This window comes from Sminthopsis crassicaudata, chromosome 2 (assembly GCF_048593235.1).
Source record: "Sminthopsis crassicaudata isolate SCR6 chromosome 2, ASM4859323v1, whole genome shotgun sequence".
Taxonomy (NCBI): Eukaryota; Metazoa; Chordata; class Mammalia; order Dasyuromorphia; family Dasyuridae; genus Sminthopsis; species Sminthopsis crassicaudata.
The window spans coordinates 207,363,559-207,389,637 of record NC_133618.1 but is presented as its reverse complement, the minus strand read 5'-3'; the positions used below and the strand labels follow the sequence as shown (position 1 = coordinate 207,389,637).

Here is a 26,079-nt window from a genome sequence, read left to right as displayed (position 1 = left end):
GATCCAACCCAACTAACTTGCTATAATTATTGAACCCCAGACCAGATTAAGCCTTACGTTCTATCTACCTGCTTTATCTGGTCTATATTACCATCTACCCTCCTTCCTTTCTCTCCATTCCCCACTTAGCATTTTCTGCTCTGGTAATCACACTAATATTATCATTTCTTCTGAAGGATAATGTCAATCAACTGACATATGGATAAAAATAATATTCCCTATGACTCCCCAGATGAAAATCCCCTTCTCTGGTCATCAGCTCTATAACTCATCTTATTAAAAGATAAGCTCTTTGAGGGCAAGAGATGTCTCACTTTTGCATTTATATCACTAGCACTTAGTTTACTGCTTAGCCCTTAAGAAGGGCATGATAAATGCTCCTTTTTTCCTTCATTCATCTATTCATATTCTGGTCATAAATATCTTTTTAGGCTTTATTGTGCCACCAAGTCATTATTCATTGTTCATACTCCACAGACTGTTTCTATTCATGTACTTACATTATATCACTGCCCTTGGAATCACCTACAATTTTACTTCTTCTCAGACTGTGATGTTCTATGGTTTGCAGCAATTTAGCATCACTGAGAGAATATTGGTGGTAAAAAGGTTGGCTTTTATAACAGCAGAAGTAGGTTAGGATCATTGAGAATATTTTGTGATTTTCTAATATCTGTGACCTTGCCACCCAAGGGAGACAGGTTCTCAATCTGGACCCCAAAACTGCCTAGAACCTAAGAAACTTTGAAGCTAAGAAAGTCTTGCAAATAAACCACTTAGAAAGGATTTTTTAAAAAGATCAAATCAAAGCTATTTCAGGCATCAAGATGGGCCTTTGTTCCTTTTCAAAAAGTCTCCAGACTGTGAATTAATCTAATCATTCTATAAAACATTTTTAATAATGCCAAAAAAATCTAAGAATTCAATGCTTTTGGACCCAGAGTTCTACCAGGCATCTATTCCAATACATTCAGTAATAAAGAAGAATTATATATATATGTATATATGTGTGTATATACATGTATATACATATATATATATATATTAAAATATTTATACCAAAGAACTAGAAACAAAATAGATATTCATTGATTCACTGTGGCTAGTGAGGTGATGCACTGAATAGAGTACTGGGTCTAGAGTCAGAAAGAGCAGAGTTCAAATCCACCATGGGAACTAATTATATGATCTTGGGCAAGTCATGTAACCCAGAGTTATAGCTACCTATAAAACTGTTTCCTGTAACCAGAAAAATACTATATACATTGTTTACAACAACATAAATGGAAAGACAAGAAAAAATACAAAAATGAAAACCAAATGCTTTATTAATGATCAAACTTGGTTCTATAGGAGTAATTTGAGAATGCATCTTCCTCTTTTCTGTGCAGAAACTGAAAAACTTAGACAGGTAGATAAAAGCATTGACTCTATAATCAGGAGGACTGGATTCATACTTATATGATGCTGGGCAAGGATCCTCATTTTCTTCACTTCAAAATGAAGGAAATGAATTCTGAGGTACCTCACAGCTAAATTTATAACCTTTTTGAAGACCGTAATGTTAAATATAATTAATGTATCCATTTACCTGAATGGTCATTATTTTCTTTTTATTCTTTATAATAAGGGAAGAAGCTTTGTTGCAATCTTTATTAGAAAATAAAGATAATGTAGAAAATGGCAATAAAAGAAAAAACAACTGGTTAGGGTGGAAAGACTTAAGTGGATAGAGATAAAAATTCCAATAGAAAGTCTCATTGAATTGAAAATATATTTAACAAGAACAGTATAATACCAAAGTAGTTTAGCCAAGAGGAATTCAACTCTTTCCCTTGTCCCATCCATCTCAGGAGGATGCATGAAAACTTTAAAAGAGATGCTCAGATCTTTTTATGCATCATGGACTGGCAGTCTACTGAAGCCTGTGGAAGTTTTCTCAGAATATTTATAAGTGCATAAAATAAAATAATAGGATTACAAAGTAAATCAATTTTACTGAACCCCCTGAAATCTATCCATGCTTCCCTTGGATCTCAAATTTAAAAGCTCTGTTTAAGAAGTTGGTTGCACAACTTCATCACAATATCAAAGCCCTTAGAGGCCAAAAGACCAGTTATTCACTCCTCCTGCTGTTGACTCATTTAGCTGAGGTAAAGGCATTAATCAAAAATGGCAAGGAGAATTTAAAATAGATTTATTTATAAAGCATGCCCTCATCATTCATCAAACTCACTGTTGATTCAATAAGCATTTCTCAATAAGAAAGAATCACAGTTTGTAAAATAATATTATTTGTATTTTCTGGTTTGTTTACACTAGCCTGATCTTATGGATCATAAATGACTTTCTTGATAATTGCAAATCATGCTCTGCATATTCTGAGAATTTTATAGATACTGTTGATTGATGGAGAAGTTTGTAGAAGGTAAAGGAAGGGAAAGAAAAACAAATGTAAGGCTCAAGTTTGGTTAAGCCAGCCTAATTTTCTATAGAATTTTATCTAAAACCCAGTGTAGAAGAATGTTGAACTGAGATTCAGAAGACATGGATTTGAATTTTAATGTTAATCCTTTCTGACTTACTCTCTTCTATAAAAAACTCTATAAAAGAGTTTTTCTTCTGTAAAAAGGGGGGGCAATATTATTTTAATTACTCATCTCTCAAATTTTTTGTGAGAATCAAATTTGGTTGTTCCAACTCAATTGATGTGTTTAGGAACATTTTGAGGATAATGTGAATTTCAATTTTGCTTTTGAGCAATGTTCTGAGAGAGATGGAGAATGCAGAAAACTACATTTCACAACTTACAAATTGCAATCCTATTGATACCCACTTCAAAAAGCAATTTCAAGTTCGTGTCAACATTAAATGTCATATTTATTGCTATCTTCTGAGCCTTAAGTGAAAGATGGCCTGTCCTCCCACCTCCATCCCATCACCTAGTCCCACCTTTTTTTCTCCAGAGCCTCAGTCCAAAGCCCTGATTTGTGGATTTTTGGCCCACCCTACTGGCTCTTGCAGTCCTGGGGGTGCCAGCTGAGCATCACTTGGAGTCCACTGAAGCAACCATTATTTATTGTAGCATTTATGAATTTCTAGCCATTTCATATGTATAAAATCGTGCTACCATTTTTATTAGATTACTCTTTTTATGTATCACTGATGAAGCTTTTGGGAATTATGCCCCTACCCTATTTCCCTTATAAGCCCTCCTATTTTTTTGGGGGGGGGTTTGCAAGAATTTATATATTGCAGTGCTTTGGGGGGGAATATATATGTCAAATTATATTGTGTATATGTACATGTATGTATGTATGTATGTATGTATGTATATCTGAGGATGCCAGCTAAAGATAGATATTTCTTTAACCCAATCTGATATTTCTACATATCCATATTTCTAAATAAACAATCTATTTATCAATAGATATTATTAAAATGTCAGTTACTATTGGAGCTAAACTATAAAATACTTGTATTTCTCTGTTTCCATGTAAAAAGTTTTGAAACTGATATCTTTTCAAAGTATTTCATAAAGTCATATGAAGTACCCAGCAGTTTTTCAACAAGCTACTTTCTTTTCTCTAACACTTATAGCACGTATGTGTGCCTCCATTTACGATTACATATACCTTCCTCCCCCCAAACCTCAGTAAAACTCCTCCGATTCTTTGTTAGCCTATAAACACTTAAACCATAGCTCATGAATGTGGGTCATGTACCTTTGGTGGTCACTCAGAAGATGCAATTAGTGAAAAGAAAAGGCATTTGATTTAATAGTTGAGTAAAAAGTAACAAAAAAACCTGGCCATACTTCTCCCCCAAACACACACCATTACTGGGATGAATAGATATGTTTAGGGATAGCATGTCCATTGCATATATTCAGAGAACACATGTGGCAATGAGCACCACACAGATAGGAACCTTTGGGATAATAATAAGTGTAGGAATGAGCTATAAGGGTATAGATGAGATATTTTTTTTCTGATTAATTGTTCCTCAGTAAAACAGAGAGGGAAGTTTGATTACTCTATTAATAGCAGTTGAAGGTCCTAATCCCAGATATTCAATGGGAATAAAGAAATATTTAGTCCTATTCTCTTTTGGGTGTCCATGGCACATGTACTTCTCTGGCCTCCAAGGTTGCTTTTCGTATTTCAGAGGGTCCCTCCTGTACCAGTTGCTTCCAGATCTTGGTATCAGTCTCCATCATAGGTAGTGCTTCTTTCATAGGTTCTTGTGCAGGAACTCAATTGTTGAATAGTGCAGCAAAGCCCCAGCTTCTTCATTAAATTTATATTAGGTACCCCCTGTATTTAGAACAATGGTCTAATCATTCTCTTTAGCTGGAAGAAACTTCAGGTTCATCTAGTTCAGTTTTACAAATGAGGAAACTGGAGGCAGGCAAGCCAAGTGACTTGGCCATTGTGACCACAGAGCTGTAATTCAAGCCAGATCCTCTTCTTATCCCAGATCTCTGATCAGTCTTTCCATAATACCATCCTGTGTCCTAAGACATCATACCTTCTTTCCCAGAAGTGTGTGGTCTTGTGGGGTGTGAGACAAAAAACAATTTCAAGCACCCAGTTGAACTTTGTCTGATCTACTCTTGATCATCTATAGCCAGGGAGATGAAGAGGAAAAGGGGTCTAAGTGGCATAGTAAACACAATGCTATATTTAGAGTCAGTTTATTGACTAATTGACTAATCATGTTGACATATTAACTAATTAATTATTTTTCCCATGTTCCTTCGACTGTTTACAGATACTTGGAGGAAGTGATATGTCTTTTTATCTTAATTCAGAAAACTAAATGTGTTCATTCTCCCTCTTCCAACCTGAAAGGTCCCTAATTTTTCCTTCATTTACAAATCAGATTACCTAATGTCATATTGTTTCCTTTAAATTAATTGATCTTATTTGATTAATTGTTTAATGAATAAAAGTCTGTCTCCCCTTGTATTAAAGGTTCAAGTCTAAACGGAAGAAATCAAGTCCTAGTTTATTGGGCACTTGCAATGCATTGCTTCATAAATCAATATGCTCAAGTGATTGAATCTTTGTTTCCTTAGTCATTTCATCATTCATTCACCATAATATGAAGGGGAATGGTTTGTGCAATAAAGCTGAAAAGATAATTTGGAGCCAAATTATGGAATCTGTTAAATGCCAAGATGAGTTTATATTTTATCCTACAATTTATATTGGATCCAGAAAAGGTTATTGAGCAGAGGAGTGGTATGGTCAGGATTGCTCCTCTTGGAAAGTTATTTTGGCAGCTGTGTGAAGGATAGATTGGAGAGGGAGAGGCTGAAATCAGGGAGAACAATGAAAAGCCCTTTACAATAACACAGGTGAGAAGTAATGAATGTGTGAACTTGAGTGGTGGCCAGTTACAGGGAAAATATAGAAATTGGGTTCAAAGGATGCTGTGGAGAAAAAAAAATCAATAGGATTTGGTAAATAGTTGGATTGCAAGGTGAGAAGTAAGAGAAGAATGAAGAAGAGGTATCAAACCTGAGACACTAGAAGAATACCTAACTTAGGTTTCTGACTGAGCCAAACCCATATTTGAGAAGCAATAGAGAAAATCCAGACCAATGAAATCTTGTCAGTACTACCAGCTGAAATATCAGACAATAAACTCCCCCTGGCTGTTGGCCAGATGATATCACCAATGATAGCTACTGACCATGCCAAGGAATAGGAGAATGGAGAGATGACCTTTATTGTCTCTGTGATGTTAAGGATGAGAATGTCTGAAAGTGTATTTCTACAGTGACATTGAGAGGTTTCTCTACGATGACCTTTGAGTACATCTCTCCTACCTTCTCCACTCCCTTATACTCCCTGTCCTGTGAGAGTAAAGAGGTAGTTGATAATATTAATAATAATAACTAGCATTTATATTTAACTTTAAAGTTTGAAAAATTCTTTGCATATGTTGGATATAAATGCTTTTATTATCCCCATTTTAAAGAAGAGTAAACTAAGACATCTCGAAGTTAAATGTCTTGCCCACTCTCAAAAGAGGATAAGAGAAGTTGAAATTTACGTCCACTTCAGAATTTATTATTACACTTGATTTTCATTTTAATGGTAAATGGATTCTAGCCAATATTCTGATTGAGTTCTTTGGAGATGAGTGAGGAAAAGGAGATTCAGAGCTAAATTATTGGTGAATTTGAACCAAAAGATTTATGAATTTTTATTATAATATTCTTAATCCTGGATAGGAGCACAAGCAGAAACCTAAGAAAACACTAAGAGGGAAGAAAGACTCAGGAGAAGTTGGAACTACTACGTAGTTCCTCATTGGAGTGAGCTAGCAGAGCAAGCTTAGATTGCCACCTAGTGGTTTGCACAGATACGAGACATAACTTCAAAACATAACTTTTCAGGGATACGCAATGAACCTCTATGACCATAAGAGCCTGATTGTTTTGATTGTGAGACATATATTTCAATTGAACATTTTATTACCCAGTGATGCTGAACAATTCTTGTGTTAATGGAGATACTTCCCTTCTTCTCTATCTTTCCAAAGCTTAGTACTATAGGCTTGTGATTTAGTAGAAAGAACACAGGGCTTGAAATCTGGATGTTAAGACTGAATTCAGATGTTCATTGGCTAGCTTTGGAGGCAAGTTATTTCTCCCACTTAAAGCTTCATATGTAGAATAGGGACAATGATGGTTACCTTGCCTTCCTCACAGGGTTGTTTTGTGAAAAATCTAATAACCTGGAAAATGCAACAAAATGAACATATAGTAATATGTCATTTTGGCAATGCCCAGGACCACTGTCTTCTACTTTGTATAGATGTACAATCCACCATAATGGGTTTAAGACAGTGGTGTCAAATTCAATTAGTGCCTGGGCCACTAAATTATACATAAGGATGCCTCAGGGCCACACATTGACTTAGAAAATCACATGTTAACATTATCTAGGTTTTATCTTATTTTTATTTATTTTTTAATATTTCCCCAAAACATTTTTATTTGCTTTACTGTACTCAGGGGTTCTGTGGACTGCATGCAACCAAAAGTCAGAGTTTGGCACCTCTGTTTTAGGCAATTAGTCCATTTGTCTTTTCCTGTTTATTCGAGATGTTGGAGGGAACACGTTATACAAAATAACCGTTGCTGAAATAGACAATTCAGTCATTCAACAAGCATTTGTTAAGTACTTAATATGTACCACGAACTGTGACTGATACAAGCAAAAAGCAAAAAATAGACTATCCTCAAGGAGATAGTAAAAGATAACACATAATAGGAAACTAAAGGAGAAGGAAGGTAAGCAGCAATTAAAAAAAATAATAAAAACCATAAGATTTAATAGCTATATGAAGAGGAGTTAATGAGAAAACATTTTACCTAAGAAAATAAATTAACTCATTTGTACATTATGAATTCATCACCACAAATCATTTAGTCCATTGGACTTGTTAATTAAAACCCTCTTAAGAAGTTTTTAAAATTTCTTTTTAAAATATTTTGATAACTATTTCAATATAATTGGTTTCTTTTGTGAACCTATGTATTTTAGATATTTAAAAACATTATTTTGAAAGAGGATCCACAGACACCACCAGACAATTCAAGGCCATGAAATTAAAAAAAAAAAAAAAAAAGACTAAAATTCTCTGCTATAAAGCAGAGCTTTGAAGAGATGGGATGCAAAACAAGCAAGATTTGCTAATGCAGGATTAAGAAAAGTTTTATAATGGGGAAATCCATGGCTCTAGGAGACAATGATTGGGCACTAGTACCTGGGGAAAACATACAGAAGAACGTGACAAAAGGAAGGGGGAAGAGGTAGTGAAAGGGGAGAATGAAATATGAAGGGGAAGAGGCCTTTATTTTCCATCTCTGATCTTTAAATGGCCTACTGTTAAATCATTTTGATTTGCTGTATGCCTATTTACAAATAAAGAACATGTTAATAACTTAGCTTTGGTAAGTTTTTCACATTCCAAACTGCTCTCCCAGAACCTGGTACTTCATTAACACCAGACTAGGAAGGCAAGATGAAGAAATCTAGAGTGTGGCCTGGTAAGAAATGAGATGGCTGACTTGGGCACCCTCCTTAAATGGAGTTATCCATTCAGAAGGAAAGGTTGAAGTAATCTTCCAGAATGAAGAGGTTTTGGAGACATGAAAAAAATCTGGATTTTACCTGATGAGAAATGAATATATGGATTTTAGTAGACATTCATTAGAGAAGACAGATGTCTCTTAAGGAGTTTTCATATGAAGAGTCTATCCTATGAGTGTCAGAAGAAATTTTGGAGATCATTTCACTCTAGTCCTGCTCTCCATCTTCCCTATTGCCCAGACTAGCACAGGGAAAAACTTGCTTCTTGCATTAAATGGAATTAAAATGAAATAATATATGCTAAGAGGGACTAAATAGCAATTGTTTTAATTATCATTATTATCTTGTTCTTTGGATCTTCCCTCACCAATGCAGCACATCACCTAGCATAAAACCTGGAATATGGTATTATTTTTAATATTTTAATTCTATTCTATTCAACAATGCTTGTTAGATGAAATGGAATTAAAATTGGATTACATATGTAAAGAGGTTTATAAATATCCATTGATGCTATTATCTGGTCCTTCTCATTTTTTACCCCTTAAACTCCTACCAACAACAATGTAAGAATATAGCAAGTACTTTATAAATAACTGTTGATTGATTATAGAAATTCAGTGTACCTCCTCTGCTCTTCTTCCTTCTTTCTTTATGTTAGGGACAGCTAAATCTTCTAGAGATGGACATGTTGTTATTGATGATACATTTATCCAGCTCTTTCTTTGGGATCTACCTGAGCCACTGACAGGATCATAGTGCCAACAAGGTTAGAAAAGAACATAGGAAAAAAATCTAAAATGTAACTAAGGGCTTGCAGAATGAGATCTCCAGTTTTGGGTAAAACAGGCAAACCCAGACACCATTCTGACTTTTCTTGCACCATGGAAGTGAAATGGACAAAAAGCTGGCCCCCTCACTTGCTGGGTCAAGGGGCCTCAGGATTATAGGGAAAAAAAATTGCTTAAACTGCTTTAGGAAATGCAATATATAGACTGGGCCCCATCTCCCAAAGCATGAGACCCTAGATTTTCTGAGAAGTGTTGAAAGGCCAAACTTTCCTGGAAGTGGAAGTTCCTTTGTAAAGGAGAAGTATAGGAGAAGCTGTGTCAGTGATTTTTATGATTTTGTAACCGCAAGGCTGTACAAGTATGTGGTAAATGTGCTTAAAAGTGTACCCTGCTAACGGTTCGGGGCTGATCTCTACTAGCCTGCCTACTGGGGTCAGTCACTGGCCAGCTAATAAATGATGCTTTAAATCTTTTATTCTGGTCTGAGCTGTCTACCTCCTGTCTGGCCATTTCAGAAGCTCTCTTGGAAGCTTACAGGATCTGGCATTGTTGTAAACTTGAAGATGCAAAGATTTTAAAATCTCCTTCTGAGCTTGCTAGTGGTGCCTTCTAATCAATTTTGCAATGAATATGGTTTGGACTGTAATTCCATCACTTAAGCAAAGAGATTGGTTCATTTAAGCAGAAATTGGTTCCAGACACTGAGCCACAACACCTGGAGGGGAATAGACTGGTGGCTACCCCCAGAGGAAGAGTGATTAGCAGCTACACAGGCTGCCTGATGAATAGGCTCTGGGGTTTGTTCATTTTTTAGCTCTCTGTTAATAAGGGAGAAATCCCTAGGCTTGTTGATGGGCCTCGCCCCCCATCCCCCTTCCTTCCCATCTATCTTAAATGAGAACTGCTTTAATTTTGCTTGCTTCTCCACCTTCCACTGTCCTTCCTTCTCCTGACTCCCCCTCCCCTCCCCCCCCCCCCCCCCCCCCCCGCTTTCAATATAAGAAACCAAGCTGGAAAAACCTATTCAGAATGAAATATTCCAACATGCTTTGGATCAGTTGAATGGAGTGGAAAGAACATTAGCGATTCAATCAGAAGAGATCTAGTTTTTGATCCTTTATCCCGCAATAAATATGTGACCTAATCTCTCTGATGTGTGTAATAAAATGATGATGGTGGTGATATAGAAGTAGTGGTGGTGATAGGAGGGAGGAGTAGGAGGAACAAGAAGAGGTATTGGTAAAGTGGAAAGAGCCCAACTTGAACTTAGGAATCAACAAGTAGGTTCTGGACCTGCTTCTGGCATATCCTGGATATGTAACCTTAAGCAAATCGTTTAGTTCTTCTCTTAGTGGTTCAGAGAACTTCCTAAGACTAGAGGCTGTAGGATATTCTCTGATCAACGTTGAGAGAGGGAGTTTTCTCATTGGGAACTCCCTATGTGCATGAGGGTCAATCAATAAATAGCTGTTTGCCCATTGGGGGCTTGGCATTGTGCTAAGTATTGGGGATACAAGTAAAAGGAAAAGACAGTGTTAAAAATTAATTGATAATTGATTAATTATCAGTAAGATTGTAACCTAGATGAAATGGACCAATCCCTTTTCTCAAGGGAGGAGCTGTGTCATAAGAGCAAGTATAAAGGTTCCCCTATTTTTGTACTCAGTTCTCCTTCTTCCTAAAGAGGAGTAGGGCACACTGTTGGCCAGAAACGTTAAGACAATTCCTTAAGATTCTTTAATAAATTTTCCTTGATATCTGATTTTCAGTGTAAAGAATGTTATTTTTAACATATAATCTTTCTGATATGCCCACTACATGTTTCCCCTTAATATATATAAAATACCCCCCATCATACATCCCATGTTCAAAAATGGTGGAAAACTCCTCCTCTGGACTGTTATTTAATATTCAATTTTCCTATTAAGCAGGCACAGTAGTGATTTGGTCAAATCAGGTCACTGACCCCAGCTAGTTTGGTCTGGATGGGCTATTATCTTAAATTATCAAAACCATAAGAGTCTTTCTGATTGGCTGAATCCACCTGTGCCTCCCTAGTCCCCTAATATCTTATTTGCACAAGGCTTCAATTGATCACTTAATTGTTCTGTGAATCCTAATCTTCCTTAACCTCTCACATTCTGAAACCTCTTGGTCTGAGGTACCCACTATCCCAAACCTATACTACCTCAAACTCCCAACACTGTGGAAACCCAACTTTACAGCATTTCTTACAACATTCCCTGCTTTCAAGGAAATCTTACAATCCCCCCAAAACCCTTATACATTTATAAACTAATTCTGCCAAACATTAAAACAACAATTAATTCTTTTCTTGAAATAATAGGTAAAAAAGGATTCCTACTAATTCTTCTTATAATAAAATATGAATTTGATATCTAAAGCAAGGAAAGTCAGTGCAGAGAAAGAAATCTATAAACCAATCCATATTGATGCAAAAATTTTAAATAATAGCAAAAAGATTACAGTGATATATTACAAAGATCAGACATTATGATCAGGCTGGATTTATATGAATAATGCAGAGCCAGTTCAATAGTAAGAAACTTATTAGCACAATTGACCATATCAATAATAAAAATGACAAAAATCATATTATTATCTTAATAAATATAGAAAAAGCTTTTAATAATATACAACATCCATTCCTATTAAAAACACTAGAATGCACATGAATAACTGTGATTTTTCTTAAAATAATAAATAATATCTATCTAAAACCAAAAGCAAGCATTATCTATAATGGGGATAAATTTAAGCCTTTCCAATAAAATCAATTATGAAATGAGGATGTCCATTGTCACTATTGTTGTTCAATATTGTGCTAGACATCCTAGCTATAACAATAAGACAAGAAAAAGAAAATGAAGGAATAAACATAAGCAATGATGAAGCAAAATTTTTATTTTTTCAGATGGCCTGATTAAGATGGTAGATTTAGAGAATCTAGAAAGTCAACTAAACAATTAAGAACTTCAGCAAAGTTGCAGAATGCAAAATAAACTCACAGAATCATCAGTATTTTATATGTTACCATCAAACTCAGAAGGAAGAGATAGAAAGAGGAATTCCATTTAAAATAACTACAATGTAAAATAGTTGGGAGTCTATAGCCAAGATACACTCAGAAACTATATGAACATTTTTTAATCTTCATGCAAATAAAGACAGAGCTTAATAAACGGAGAGTTATTAATTGCTCCTGTATAGGGCAAGTCAATATGATTAAAATGATAATACTATCTAAATTGACTTACTTATTCAGTACCACATCAATCAAACTGCCAAAGAATTACTCTATAGAGGAAGATTCAAAAATTTAACAAAATTCATCTGGAGGGGAAAAAATTATTAGGAATATACATGGAACCAATAAAAATAATTGTTAAGGAAGGAAACCTAGCAGTACCAGAATTACCTAAATAGAGTGGTTGATCAGTGGAATAGATTAGGTACATAACATACAGAAGCAAATGAATATAGTAACTTAGTATTTGATAACCCAAAGAACCCAGCTATTGGGTTCTTTATTAAGAATATTAAGGTAAAAATTGGGTAAACTATTAGATTAAGAATTCACCATTTGACAAAAGTGCTTGAAAACTGGAAAGCAGTCTTGCAGAAAATAGGCAGAAAGCCAGTGTATTACGCTGCATACTATGGTACAAAATGAATACATAATTTAGATACAAAGAACACTATTGTAAACAAATTAGTGGATCTTGGAAGAAATTACCTGTGTAACACAGAAACTGAGGCAAGATAGAGATTAGAGAGTTTTTAACATTTTATTTGGATTTCTAAGAGGGAAAGATTGTGCTGTGGGCATGATGCACCCAAGGCTGATGTCCAAAGCATTAAGCAGTGAATGTGAGTTCTCAATGACATATCTATAGCTCTTAGTTCAGGTAGCTAAACAAAGGCAGGGGGTGGAGTCCAAACTCTGGTTAGTGGGACTCTCCAGGCAGGGAACATCAATCAGGTCCTGACAGGTTGGGGGGGGGTAGGACCATAAATTCTTACAAACTGGGAGTTAAGTCGGTGTTCAACTAGAGCCAGGAAGTCTGAAACTTAGAGTATAAACAATACCAATTAGGTATCTGAGATAGGATATCTGGAGTCTTATCTTTTGGAATGCCAGATCTCCACAGTCCTAATGATCAGGAGGGGGGTTGTAAACCAGGGGGATTAAGGCAGAACAATTCAGGGAAACTGAGGCAGAACAATTGGGGAAACTGAAGCAGGACAACTTAGGGGAAATGAGGCAGAACAAGTTAGGAAAACTGAGGCAGAACAATTAGGGAAAGTGAGTCAGGACAATAAAAGGGAGCTGTGTTACAACACCTGCCAAGTCTATAGATAAGGGAAAAGTCATAAAAAAAAACCAAGAAGTTGAAAGATTCAGTGGATAATTTTGATTACATAAATTTGAAAGGTTTTCACAAAGAAAACCAGTGCAACTAAAATGAGAAGAAAAGCAGGAAATTAGAAAAAAAAACTTTGTAACAAGTTTTTTTTTTCATAAAGGTCTTATTTCTCAAATATATAGAAAACTGAGCTAAATTTATAATAATAAGAACCATTCCTTAATTGATAGTAAAGAGATATAAATAGCTAGTTTTCAGAGGCAAAGATCAAAATTACAAAATAGTAATAGTAAAATGTTCTAGATCACTAATAACTGGAAAAATGCAACTAAAAATAGTTCTGATCTATTACCTCACACTTATCAGATTGGGCAAGATGATAGAAAAGGAAAATGACAAATTTTGGAGAAGCTGTAGGAAAATAGGTAGACTACTATAGAGCTGTGACTAGTTCTGACCAATCTGGAAAGCAATTTTAAAACTATTTAAAACTACTCATATCAAAGGATATGACACACAATAATGATATTTGTTTTACACTCTAAAGAGATCAAATATCAAATATCCACATATACAAAAAAAATTAGCTCTTTTTGTGGTGACAAAAATAAGAAACAAAGGGGATGGCCATCAGTTAGGGAATGACTATACAAATTATGGTATATTAATGTAATGGAATACTATGATGCTATAAGAAATCACGAAGGGGATAGTTTTAGAAAAACCCAAGAAGGCTTATATAAACTGATGAAAAATAAGAAGTGAATAGAACTAGAAGAACAATTTACACAGCAACATTGTAAAGATAATCAACTGTAAAACAAAGAAACAACAATTTAGTAGCTATGATCAATATGACCAACCATAATTTCAAAAGACTCATGATAAAAAAAAATTTATAAGTTGTTGTGATAGGTATCAAATGATATCATGCATGTAAGGTGCTTTGGAAAACTAAATGCCATATGTCAATATTAGCTATTTTTATTTATGAATAAACTTTAGAGAGACTTTTTCTGGTTTTAGACTCAAAGTTATAGCAATTTTTTTTCTTTTGACACCAAGCAAAGTAGATCCCTTTTCTTTATTGATTTTCCTTTTCCCCCACAAGTCTTTGCCTCCATTGAATCTCTAGTAGTTAGGGCAATTCCATTGAATAATCCCCCCCCATCCCAACTTGCTTACCTAAATACAATAACTCTTTTGTGCCAAATTTCAAAGAAATGAGCATGCATTCTCCACCCAAAATTGGATTATAGGATTGTTGTCATTGTTGGTTTTTTCCATAAAGCTGAATATTTAATATTTCCTTCCAGTAGCTTAATTGTACTTGTCTTTCCAAGTTATTTTTATATTCTGGAGATCCTTTTTTTCTGAGGAGCTCCATGCATTTTATAGTAGCAAATTGAAATTGTCATCCAGTTGCATAGTAAAAGGAAGAGAACAGAATAAAACAATCTGGGATGAGAAAAGCAAAATAATAATAATAATAATAATAATAATAATAATAATAATAATAGTAATGGTTGAATGTAGCAGGAGGCAAACTCTGGCATGTGGAATCCATCACATCCTCTCTACCTTTGCAGCCTTCTTACACTTTATTACCCTCCACATGGTTTATGGTCTAATAACACCTGCTTCCTTGCTGTCACATAGAACACTCCATCTCCTAATTCTGTATTTTTCATTGCTTGTGTCCATGTGTGGAATGTTCTTCTTCCTCTCCTCACCCTACTTACAAGCCTCTGTGGTTTTCTTCAAGTTGTTTTCAGCTGTGATTGACTCATCATAATCCCATTTGGCAAAATCTTGACAAAGATACTAGAGTGGTTTGTCATTTCTTTCTTCAGCTCATTTTACAGATGCAGAAACTGAGGGTTCGGTGACTTTTCCAGGAGAACACAGCTAGCAAATGTCTGAGGATAGATTTGAACTCAGAAAGAGAAATTTTACTGACTCCAAGCCCAGGCTCTATCCATTATGCCATCTATTTGTCCTTACAAGTGCATGACCCCTAAATTAATTTCTTCCTAACATTCCCTTACTAGATTTTTTCCACAGATAAATTTAAAATAGGATTATAATTACACCTAAAACATAATCTCCCCATTATATTTATGTTTGTTTACCACCATCAAAGAAAATACCTTGGCCAACAGTAGGTGCGTAATACATTTGTGGAAATGAATTAAATTGAATGGAAATATGTTTTACATAATTTCACATGTGCAAAGGATAGTACATTTCACAATGGATTGGGGAGGAGGGGGGGGAGAAAAAGGGAAAATGCAGAACAAAGTTAGAAAAAAAAAGTTAGACTCAAAGTGAAACAACTCTATTGGGGGATACAGAAACAGAATACAGGAAGTTACTTTCAAAAAAAATACAAAGCAAAATGAATGACTTTTCTTCAGATTTCAATTCCCTTTTCACCCATCCCTGCTACCCCAAGGTCTAGATGGCTAAGATCCTCAGTTCAGATTCAGGCCTAGCCAATTAAGAACTGTGTGGCCTTAGGGAAGTCCCTGCAGACCACGAGCCTCAGTTTTTATCTTCAATATGAGAAGGTTAAAGTAGATAAAGATAAAGATAAAGTAGTCTCTAAAGTATCTTCTAGTATTAAATATATGACCTATAGTCCTCTGAACCTTCTAAATTTCTGGTGTGGAACCCAAACCAGACCATATGTTGGAGAGGCGTCAGGCTTTCCTGCGTACATTTTAAATTGTATCCTCATTTTCCCGTTCCTCCCAACTTATAAACTTCTTTTCTATTTAAGTTTGGAACTTTATTTAAATATAATACCTAGTGGCTCTCTTGTGATATATTACTGCATTTAGCTTTAGCTCTTTTATCAAAATAAATTTCAATCTGGAAATTTTGCTTTTAATGGTTTAGTCATAAGGCCCCTGACTCCTATACTCCTTACCTCTTTCTTTAGTGTATTCCCCCAGCAACATGATTGAGAGCATATTTACTTCGGGATCACTAACAGTCCTCCTTTAGTACTTCACTCTAGTGTGGAGATAGATGACTTTAGAATATTCAAGGCTGGCATTCTCCAGTTGATAAATGATCAAAGGATATGAACAGACAATTTTCAGATGATGAAATTGAAACTATTTCTACCCATATGAAAGGGTGTTTCAAATCACTATTGATCAGAGAAATGCAAATTAAGACAACTCTGAGATACCACTACACTCCTGTCAGATTGGCTAAGATGACAGAAAAAGATAAAGAAGAATGTTGGAAGGGATGTGGGAAAACTGGGACATTGATGCATTGCTGGTGGAGTTGTTAAAGAATCCAGCCATTCTGGAGAGCAATTTGGAACTATGCTCAAAAAGTTATCAAACTGTAAAGATCATTTGATCCAGCAGTGTTACTGCTAGGTTTTTATCCCAAAGAGATATTAAGGAAGAGACAGGGACCTGTATGTGCCAAAATGTTTGTGGCAGCCCTTTTCATAGTGTCAAGAAACTGGAAACTGAATGGATGTCCATCAATTGGAGAATGGTTGGGTAAATTATGGTATATGAATGTTATGGAATATTATTGTTCTGTAAGAAATGACCAGCAGGAGGAATACAAAGAGTCCTGGAGAGACTTACATGAACAGATGCTGTATGAAATGAGCAGAACTAGGAGATCATTATACACTTCAACAACAATACTATATGATGATCAGTTCTGATGGAAGTGGATATCTTCAACAATGATAAGATGCAATTTTGTTCCAATTGATCAATGATGAACAGAACCAGCTACACCCAGAGAAGGAACACTGGGAAATGAATGTGGACTACTTGCATTTTTGTTTTTCTTCCTGGGTTATTTTACCTTTCTGAATCCTACTTTTCTTGTGCTACAAGAGAACTGTATAAATATGCACACACATATTGTATATCTTAGAAGATATACTTTAACATGTTTAACATGTATGAGACTGCCTGCCATCTAGGGGAGGGGGTGGAGGGAGGGAAAGGAAAAGTTGGAATAGAAGCGAGTGCAAGGGACAATGTTGAAAAATTACCCATGCATATGTTCTGTCAATAAAAAGCTATTAAAAAAAGAATATTCAAGGCTGCCACAGAACCAAGATGGTGGAGTAAAATAAGGACTCTATGGAGTTCTCCCCCAGGCCCTTCCAAATATCTTTAAATAATGACTCTAAAAAAATTTTAGAAGGTCAGAACTCCCAAAAGAAGGAGTGGAACAATTTTTCAGCTGAAGGTAGCTTGGAAGGTCATCACCCAAATGTAGTGCCTCTGAATCTGTGACAGTGGCAGCAATCTGCAGAGCTCTCAATACACAGAGGCCAAGGACAATGCAACAGGAAAGTTCTGATAGACTACAATCAGGCTTTGGGAACTACTGAATCGACAGCTGCCGTAGCAACAGCAATCATGATGTCTCCATCATGTGATCTAATGGACCAAAGATGGAGACAGTAGCAGCTTCTGGAAATCTCAGGTCACAGATGGGAGGGGAGAAGTGGATAGCTGGTCATAGGGAGATTGCAAAGACCCTTTTTACTATTGCTCCTTTGCTTTGCCCATACTCAGATTAGGATAGCAGTGCTAGCTCACAGAAAAGATCCCTTGGAGGATCTCTGAAAACAACTGCACAAAATCCCTGATGCTTGGGGACAGTACACCTTCCACCTAGAAAGCCCCACTTTTACAAAAAGTTAAAGTCAAGCAATAGACTGGGAAAATGAATAAACAACAGAAAAAGATTCTAATCATAAAAAGTTACTATGGTAACATTCAGAAGGTAATAATAAAGTAAAGCTCCTCTATTAAAAGCCTCCAAGAAAAATAATAATTGGTCTAAGGCCATAGAAAAGCTAAAAAGGGATTGTTAAAAATCAAGTAAGAGAACTAGATGAAAAATTGGGAAGACAAATAAGAATGATGCAAAAAAGAAATATAAAAAGCTAATGAGAAGAATACTTTAAAATTAGTTAAATGGGAAAGGAGGTACAAAACTCACTGAGGAAAATGATTCCTTAAAATTTAGAATTGAGCAAATGGAAGAGAATGACTTTATGAACAATAAAGATACAATAAAGCAAATCCAAAAGAATGGAAAAATAGAAAAGATGGACATTCAGTGAAATAGAGGATTTTCAAATATTCATGATTAAAAGACCAGAGCTAAATAGAAAATCCGATTTTCAATACAAGACTCAGAAGAGGAATAAGGAGGTAATCAAGAAAGGGACTTAAGATGTATTTGTTCACATTCCTACATGGGAAGTTAATACTTGTAACTCATAAGAATTTTCTCTTTATTATGGCAGTTAGGAGTATATACAGACAAAGGGCACATATGTGAGTTGAATATGAAGGGACAATATCAAAAAATAAAATAAAATCAAGGGGTAATAGAGGAATGTACTTGGAGAAAGGGAAAGGGATAAGTGTAATGGTATGAATTATCTGCTATAAAAGAGGCAAGAAAAAATTTTATAATGGGAAGAAATAGGAGAGGTGGGAAAATGAGTGAACCTTAATCTCACCTAAATTGGCTCAAAGAGGAAATAATATGCACACTCAATATGAATATAGAACTCAATCTCTCTTACCTTGCAGGAAAGTAGGAGAGAAAGGGAATACAAGAAGGAAGGAGGAGGGGAGGGGCTTGTCAGAAGTAAAACACTTTTGAGGAGGGACAGGGTGAAAGGAAAGAGATATTAGAATAAACAGGAGGAAGATATACAGTTAGCAATAGTAACTATGAAAAGAATTATGAAGCAAGTTTCTCTGATGAAGTCATTTGTCAAATATATAAGAGCTGAATCAAATTTATAAAGAGAAAAAAAAAAGCTATTCTCCAATTGATATATGATCAAAAGATATGATCTATGTCCAAAGGGCTATAAAATCATGCAAATCTTGAACTAACTGTGATTCAGGATTACTCTGAGGGACTTAAGATGAAAATCGCCATCCATACTCAGAGAAAGAACTGATTATGTCTGAAAGCAGACTGAAACATACTTTTTTTACTTTCTTCTTTTTCTTGAGGAATTCTTTGGAGGGAGGAATCTATGTTTTCTTTTGCATCATGACTTTTATGGAAGTGTTTTGCACAATTTCACATGGGCTTGCATGATGAGGGGAGTTAGGGTGAAGAGGAAGAGGGAGAATCTGGAACTCAAAATTTTAAAAACAAATGTAAAAATATTGTTTTACATGTAAGTGAGAAAAATAAAAATATTAAAACAAAAAATAATATGCAATATGTTTTGTCAGGAGTAGTTATAGCTTACCAAGCTTATCAAACTGGAAGATATCAGAGTATAGACCTGCATACATCTACTATTAAGCCATAGTATATGGACTTAGAGGCTGGATGAGTTGACATTTACTAACTTCATAACCCTAGCTATATAATTTAACTTCTCTCAGCCACGTGCCTTATCTGTAAAAGGGGGATAATAATATTATCTATCTATTAGGGCTGTTGTGAAGATCCAGTTAAATAAAACATGTCAAGTGTTTTGTAGACTTTAAATCACTGTATAAACATTTATTCATTAATATTTTCATCAGATAAAACTCCCTAGATTTAGGGAATATGAGAAAGTGGGCCACCAGGATGATGAATACTTTTAACTACAATTTCAAATACCTCCTATAGTATAGAGATAGTGTTTTCTAATTTGGTGGAAGAAAGACTAATACTGATGAAACCTTGGACTCTTGGCATAGTAAAGTTAGAAGTCACCAGATCATATCCAAAACATATTATTACTTATATTACACTAACCGTGTCACTTGACTTCTCTGGTCCTCAGTTCCCTCCTTTGAAAAATGAGACAGATGGACTGGATGCCTGAGTTGTCTTCTAGAAAGAGTAATCTATAATTCTTTGTAGGATAAAAGCTCTCTGTATCTTATTTTCTGTATGGGCACTTTCCCCCCAAGAGAGTTCAGTTTCAATTTAATTTAATTCTACAAATGTATTAAGCATCTATTGTGGCCAAGACATTTTGCTTGACTCAGGGGACACAAATAGTTACAACACATTTTCTGCTTTTAAATAGATAACAATTCAATGGGATTGTGGTAAACAAGTACAGAGACTACTAAAATACAAATGACAATGGGCTAAATTTAAAGGAAAAATTTAGGGAAAGGTCTCTGAGAAATTTGAGCAGGGTTAAATTATTTTTGTTTGATCATGGGATTAGGATTAGCAAAATTTTGTGGAGGAGGGAGTGGCCTCTGAGATGCTAGGATTTGTTTTTGTTTTCCTCCTTTTCTCCCCAGGACATAACACCTTCAACAAAGCAACTCAAGGAATCTTAGCTTTAGAGACAAGGAAATTGAGACCTAGTTAAGTGAATTGCTCAGGGCCCTACAGTTAAGAGCCTGAGATTGAAAAAGCTCTTTCTGATTTAAGGTTCAACTCTCTATCCATGGTGCTGAACACATATTTATTGAATTCCATTTCCAAATGTTATCAATCTAGCCCCTATGGTACTCTTATAGTTTTCTTCTCCTTCCTATTTTACTGCCACTCCGACCCAAGCTTTCGATATGGACTGGGGAGGTGATAGGGCACTTAAACATAGCATACGTCACCTCACCATGCTAATCAAATATGACCTGGTTGCTAATCAGCTTTCTCCTTACCACTAGACTAGCTTTGGAGACAGATAAAAGGGATAGGAACAGTACCTGTGATTTCTTTGTTATAAAGGAAACTCCTAGATGAGGAAATATCTTCATCCTGTCTTCTCTATAACTTATATTAGAGAGTCGCCAAAATGTGGTGTAATAAGGTTAAGTGATTTGCTCATGGTAGTGAAAGAAATAATTATTGGAAATACAGAATTGGGGTAGTAGGGGATGGTTGGAGTGGTGATAAGGCAATGCCCCCACAAGTAAATGCCACAAGAGATGGCATTTACTTTGAAAGAATTTCTTGGAAGAATCTTTTTTCTCCTTACATCAAAAAGAAGGAATGGCAGAATATGATGATTCACTACACATGATTTCCCAATTTTGAGCATCATCTTGGGAAATCTTTGAAATTTTGCAGTGGAGTTCCAGAGAAGCAGATTATAGTAAGATAGTGACCTCTGGCAACATTGAAAAGCTACAACAAATGAAAATCAGCAAAAGGAAATCCTTGGACCTAGGTAAAGAGAAGAATGTGTGGATGCTCTCTGGAAGATTTTATAGCTAAAATGGATTGCCCTTCTTCATGACTTTCTGGAGAAGCAGTCAGGACCAATGTTTATCTAGTGACTGTTTGACCAAGGAGAGGCCCCACAGCTATGGCTATATAAGGAAGAACAAGGGAGGAAATAGTAAACAAGTGCCAAGTTTCTCTTCTTCCAGAAGAGATTATAGAAAGGTGCAGCACAAAGCCCATAAAACACCCCTCTGTTAAGAAACAGAGGAAACCCAGTCTTGCTTTGACTGTCTGCAGGTGAATACCTAGCAGTTTTCATCAGTCTCATCTATCACAGGAAAAAGGTAGGATGCTTTTTTGTTTCCTTAGGGATTCTTATTCTGGAGTTCATGAACTTTATTTTCTAAATATGTTACAATAAAATTAATTTAATTTGTAATGCTTTGCAGTTTATTTTATGCACTTAATTGCATTACTTTGGGAAGGGATGTATAAGCTTCACCAGTCTGCCAAAGAGATCATGACACAAAATGGGTCATGATCTGTAATATTATGTGCAGAACTGAACTGAGATGTTTTTGTTTCTGGCTTGATCCATATATTGCCAGGCTCAGGACAAAGGGGGAGAGCTTTATCACCATTTCAACTCACACTATAGTTTTGTTCACAAACCTAGGACCTGATATTTTGAAGGCAACATTGTCCTTAATCAACAGATAAGCTAACAGAAATCTTGAAAGAAAAGCAGATTGTTCCTCTTTAGACTGGGTATTCAATGAAGCAGAAAGCTTTTTATGCATTTAAAAAAAATATAATGCAGCCAATATACTTGTAGGCCTTGTTCTATTCCATTGCTATTACTTAAAGGAGATACTGCAGAAGAATTAGATGGGCCATTAATGCAAAGCAATAGGCTTTTATCACCATTGTATTTTAATTCACAAAGGAAGGTTTGTGGCTTAACTGAGACACTCAAGGACATGAGGAGGAGGTGTGCAAAGAGGGAAAAAGGATACATTCAGATCATTTGCTGGTGAGATATCAGTACAATTAGAATCCAGAAGGGGCAGATTACATAGGGTCAGAAGAAAAATTACCATATTCTCTCTTACTATATTACCAGCCTACTTCTTTAGTTGATCAAATATCTCTTGGATGAAAAGTAGTACCTATTATCCATTGAATTTTTAAAAGATTTTTAACTTGTTTCTGTCTCAAAGGATTTGAGGCAATATATACATGAAATCACAGTATCAGATAAAACGTTTAAAGATAAACTGAGTCAATTAAAAAATAGCAGGCATTGTTCTAATACCCAAGATGAGCAGATTTTAATGCTTGGATAATAAATTTGGATTTAAGTCTTTTGACAACTAAAACAAAAAGGGAAACACACTGGGCCACATAGCCTTCAATTTTTTCTGTTACTCAATTCAAGCAGAAATTCACTGTGTGGAACTTTATAAAAATAGTATAATAGTCTACTTTGGAATCCAAGGAACAAAATTGCCATCACATTCACCTTTAATCTAAATGCAGAATTAACTAATCTATACAAACCACCAGTGAAATCTCATATATACAAAAAAGATACAGGGAAACATTCAACTTTTAGACCCCTTACTGGTATGATTCTGGGAAATGAAGCTGCACATATGGCTGTAACATATATAGACAATTATTCTTATTACAGGCAGATTCAGGATGACTTGAGGTCATTAGGGGTTGTGTGATTTTATACTATGGTATAAAAGAGAGAGACCTATTTACAAATGCACCAATCTAGAACAAATAGACGCTAAAGACCTTTGAATACACTAATACCAAGTATACCAGAGAAAAATAGAGGTTGCTGGAATTTGTATGGGGTCAAGGGTTGCAATTTTGGATACATCAGTCATTGTAATTATTACTGCGTACATGACCTCCTCTTTTCTCTGAAGAATTGGAACTAGCACACAAGCCAGCCAGCACCAAGTGATATAAGAGGCAGTATCTTTAGCCAAAGTATCACAAAAGACATAAAATTGCTGTTCAACCAGATGAATATCTTATTGACTCTCTATAAAGGCAGAAATCCCAACATTAGATTGTATTTCAATTAAAGTGTTTCAGAGAGAAAATAGAATGTGACATTGATGAGGTTCAGTTCCCCTCGATTCCTGGTCAGGGAACCAAATGATGAGGTTTGGTGCAAAGCAGGGAGTTATGGGAATCACCTTCTGATCAGCACAGGTCCTTCATAAATGAATTTATAAACCCAAAAAGTTAGAATGGCAAAAGAGGTTTTTTCTTAGTACTGGGAAGTCAGCTTTAGACTGACTTCCTTAATAGCAAGGTCCAGACAGAGAAGTAAAGATCTAGCAGAGAAATCCTCTAGCAGAGAAAGAAACTTTCTAGCAAAGAAATCCTGATAAAGAGATAAAGAAGGGTAAGGTCCTGTTAGAGAAATGTGTGAGAGAGCCAAAGAGAGGTTAATGCTGAAAAGAGAATGTCTTTCTACATGATTCCTACTTTTGCCCTTTCTGCAAGGAATTGAGTTGAAGGAAGCTTGTTATATGGGTAGCTCATGGTGGGGGTCTGGGAGCAGTTTAAGTTGAAATCAGAATAGAGAATCTTCCAATTGAATAAGTTTCCCTGGACTAATCTCCAACTCAAGATCTCGAGCTTGGGCTAAATAGGAGTGGTCCTGGAACTCAACTAGTCCCACCCAGATAACAGAATGAAACCACTTTATCTTGATTCCCTGGGGTGAGTCTCACAGGGGAGAGCTTCTCTGAGGAAGTTTCTCAAGTGTCCTGCCAAAGTCAGAGGGAGAGAGGGAGAGAGGGAGAGAGGGAGAGAGGGAGAGAGAGAGAGAGAGAGAGAGAGAGAGAGAGAGAGAGAGAGAGAGAGAGAGACAGAGAGACAGAGAGAGAGACAGAGAGACAGAGAGAGAGAGAGAGAGACAGAGACAGAGGGAGACAGAGAGAGACAGAGAGAGAGACAGAGAGACAGAGACAGAGAGAGAGAGAGAGAGAGAGAGAGAGAGAGAGAGAGAGAGAGAGAGAGAGAGAGAAAGAGAGAGAGAGAGAGAATTAGTTTCGGAGCTCCCCTCATCAATATGAGTTTTTAAAAAACATAGATTTGTGATCTCATGGAATCACAGACTCTCAGACTTAGAAGGAATCTCATTGGTCAACTGCTCCAACCCATACCTGGAAAAGTAGGTGACAATTTCTTGAGTAAATTATAAAGAACTTTTATCCAGTCCTTGCTTAAAGAATTTCAGGGAAAGAGAACCCACTATTTTCCAAATTAGCCCATCCCATTTCTATTTAGTTTTAATTGTTAAGGAGTTTTTCCCTGTATCAAACCTAAATATCCATCTTTTCAACCCTCACCCTATTATTTCTAGTTCTGTCCCCAGGAATGAGACCAATCCTTGAAATGCTTTCATATGATAAAAAACAATGAGCTGGAAGGGACCTACCTCATGGACTACCCAATCTATCCCTTCATTTTATAGATGAAGAAACAGAACTAGAGAGGTTAAAATATGTTCAAAGTCATTAGGTGGTAGACATCAGATATGGGATTTGAACTAGGTGCCCTGAATCCCTAGCAAATGCTTTTTTCCCCTCTGTATCATTTCATTTCCCATTTGAAAGTGGTTATCAAGTTCTCCATTAGTCTTCTCCAGGCTCTGCTTCCTCATTTCCTTAAATGAATTTTATTTTATCATTCTACTTGTTCTCCTTTATATTGTGAAAAACAGGACCCCAGACTCAATTTCAAAGCCTGGAGTGTTTTAATCAGAGAGAGATTAAAGGACATAGCCTTCTATTCTTTGGAGAAGCCAGGAAGAGGGCACCAAATACAGAAAGAGTAAATTTTATGCTGTTAGTCTGATGCAGTCCCTCGTCTTAGAACTCAGATTGATCTGAGATGTTCAAGGTTATAGTCTTCCTTACCACCTTGTCCATGTTACTCCTTGAGATGTTCTCCCTCCCCGATCATATATTGCATGTTCAAAAGTGGCAACTAATTTCACCTTTGGGGTGTGTCAGTTAATATGTAGGGGGTTTATTAAGTATTATTAAGTATTAAATATTTATGCTGGCAAAAAGCTTGTGTCTTGTCATTGACTCCAGCCAGTTTTAGTCAGTTTGGGGCCTGGATTCCCTTATCAAAAACTTTATGTTTAGCCAGCTCCTTGACTCCCAAGGTGTTTGGTTGGAGATATCTTAACTGTATATTTTGCCCTTCCTTCATCCTGACTTGGTTTTTGAATAAATTCTTTAGTGATTACAAACATTAGTGTTGACCAAGATAGCATAGATTACTGATTTGACTCCCCCTTCAATTCCTTATCTTTAGTCACATTTGTGGGAACAAAACATTGTTCTCCTACCATTTCTCACAGTATACACTCCAGCTTTTCAATGTCTTTCCTAGAACATGGTACTCTGAACTGAGCATAGTGCTCAGGACATTTGTGTCTACCATTGGACACAATAGGTGTATGCATGTAAAATAATACTACATATACTTATATTTATCAAATATTTCTCTGAATGCAGTAACACCTTTCTTCATAAATCTTTTATAGCTAATTTATGTGTGAAAAATTGTTGTTCACAGAGACTCTCA

General features: G+C 35.8%; 1 protein-coding gene across 1 annotated transcript in view; it reads left to right on the top strand.

The window, feature by feature from the left end:
- The first annotated feature begins 21,624 nt into the window (after positions 1 to 21,624).
- Positions 21,625 to 26,079, top strand: part of LOC141555340 (calpain-13-like) — a 97,808-nt gene continuing 93,353 nt past the window's right edge. Inside the window, exon 1 of the mRNA XM_074288124.1 lies at positions 21,625 to 21,791. The gene's annotated coding sequence lies outside the window, so the exon portion shown is untranslated. The remainder of the gene's footprint in view (positions 21,792 to 26,079) is intronic.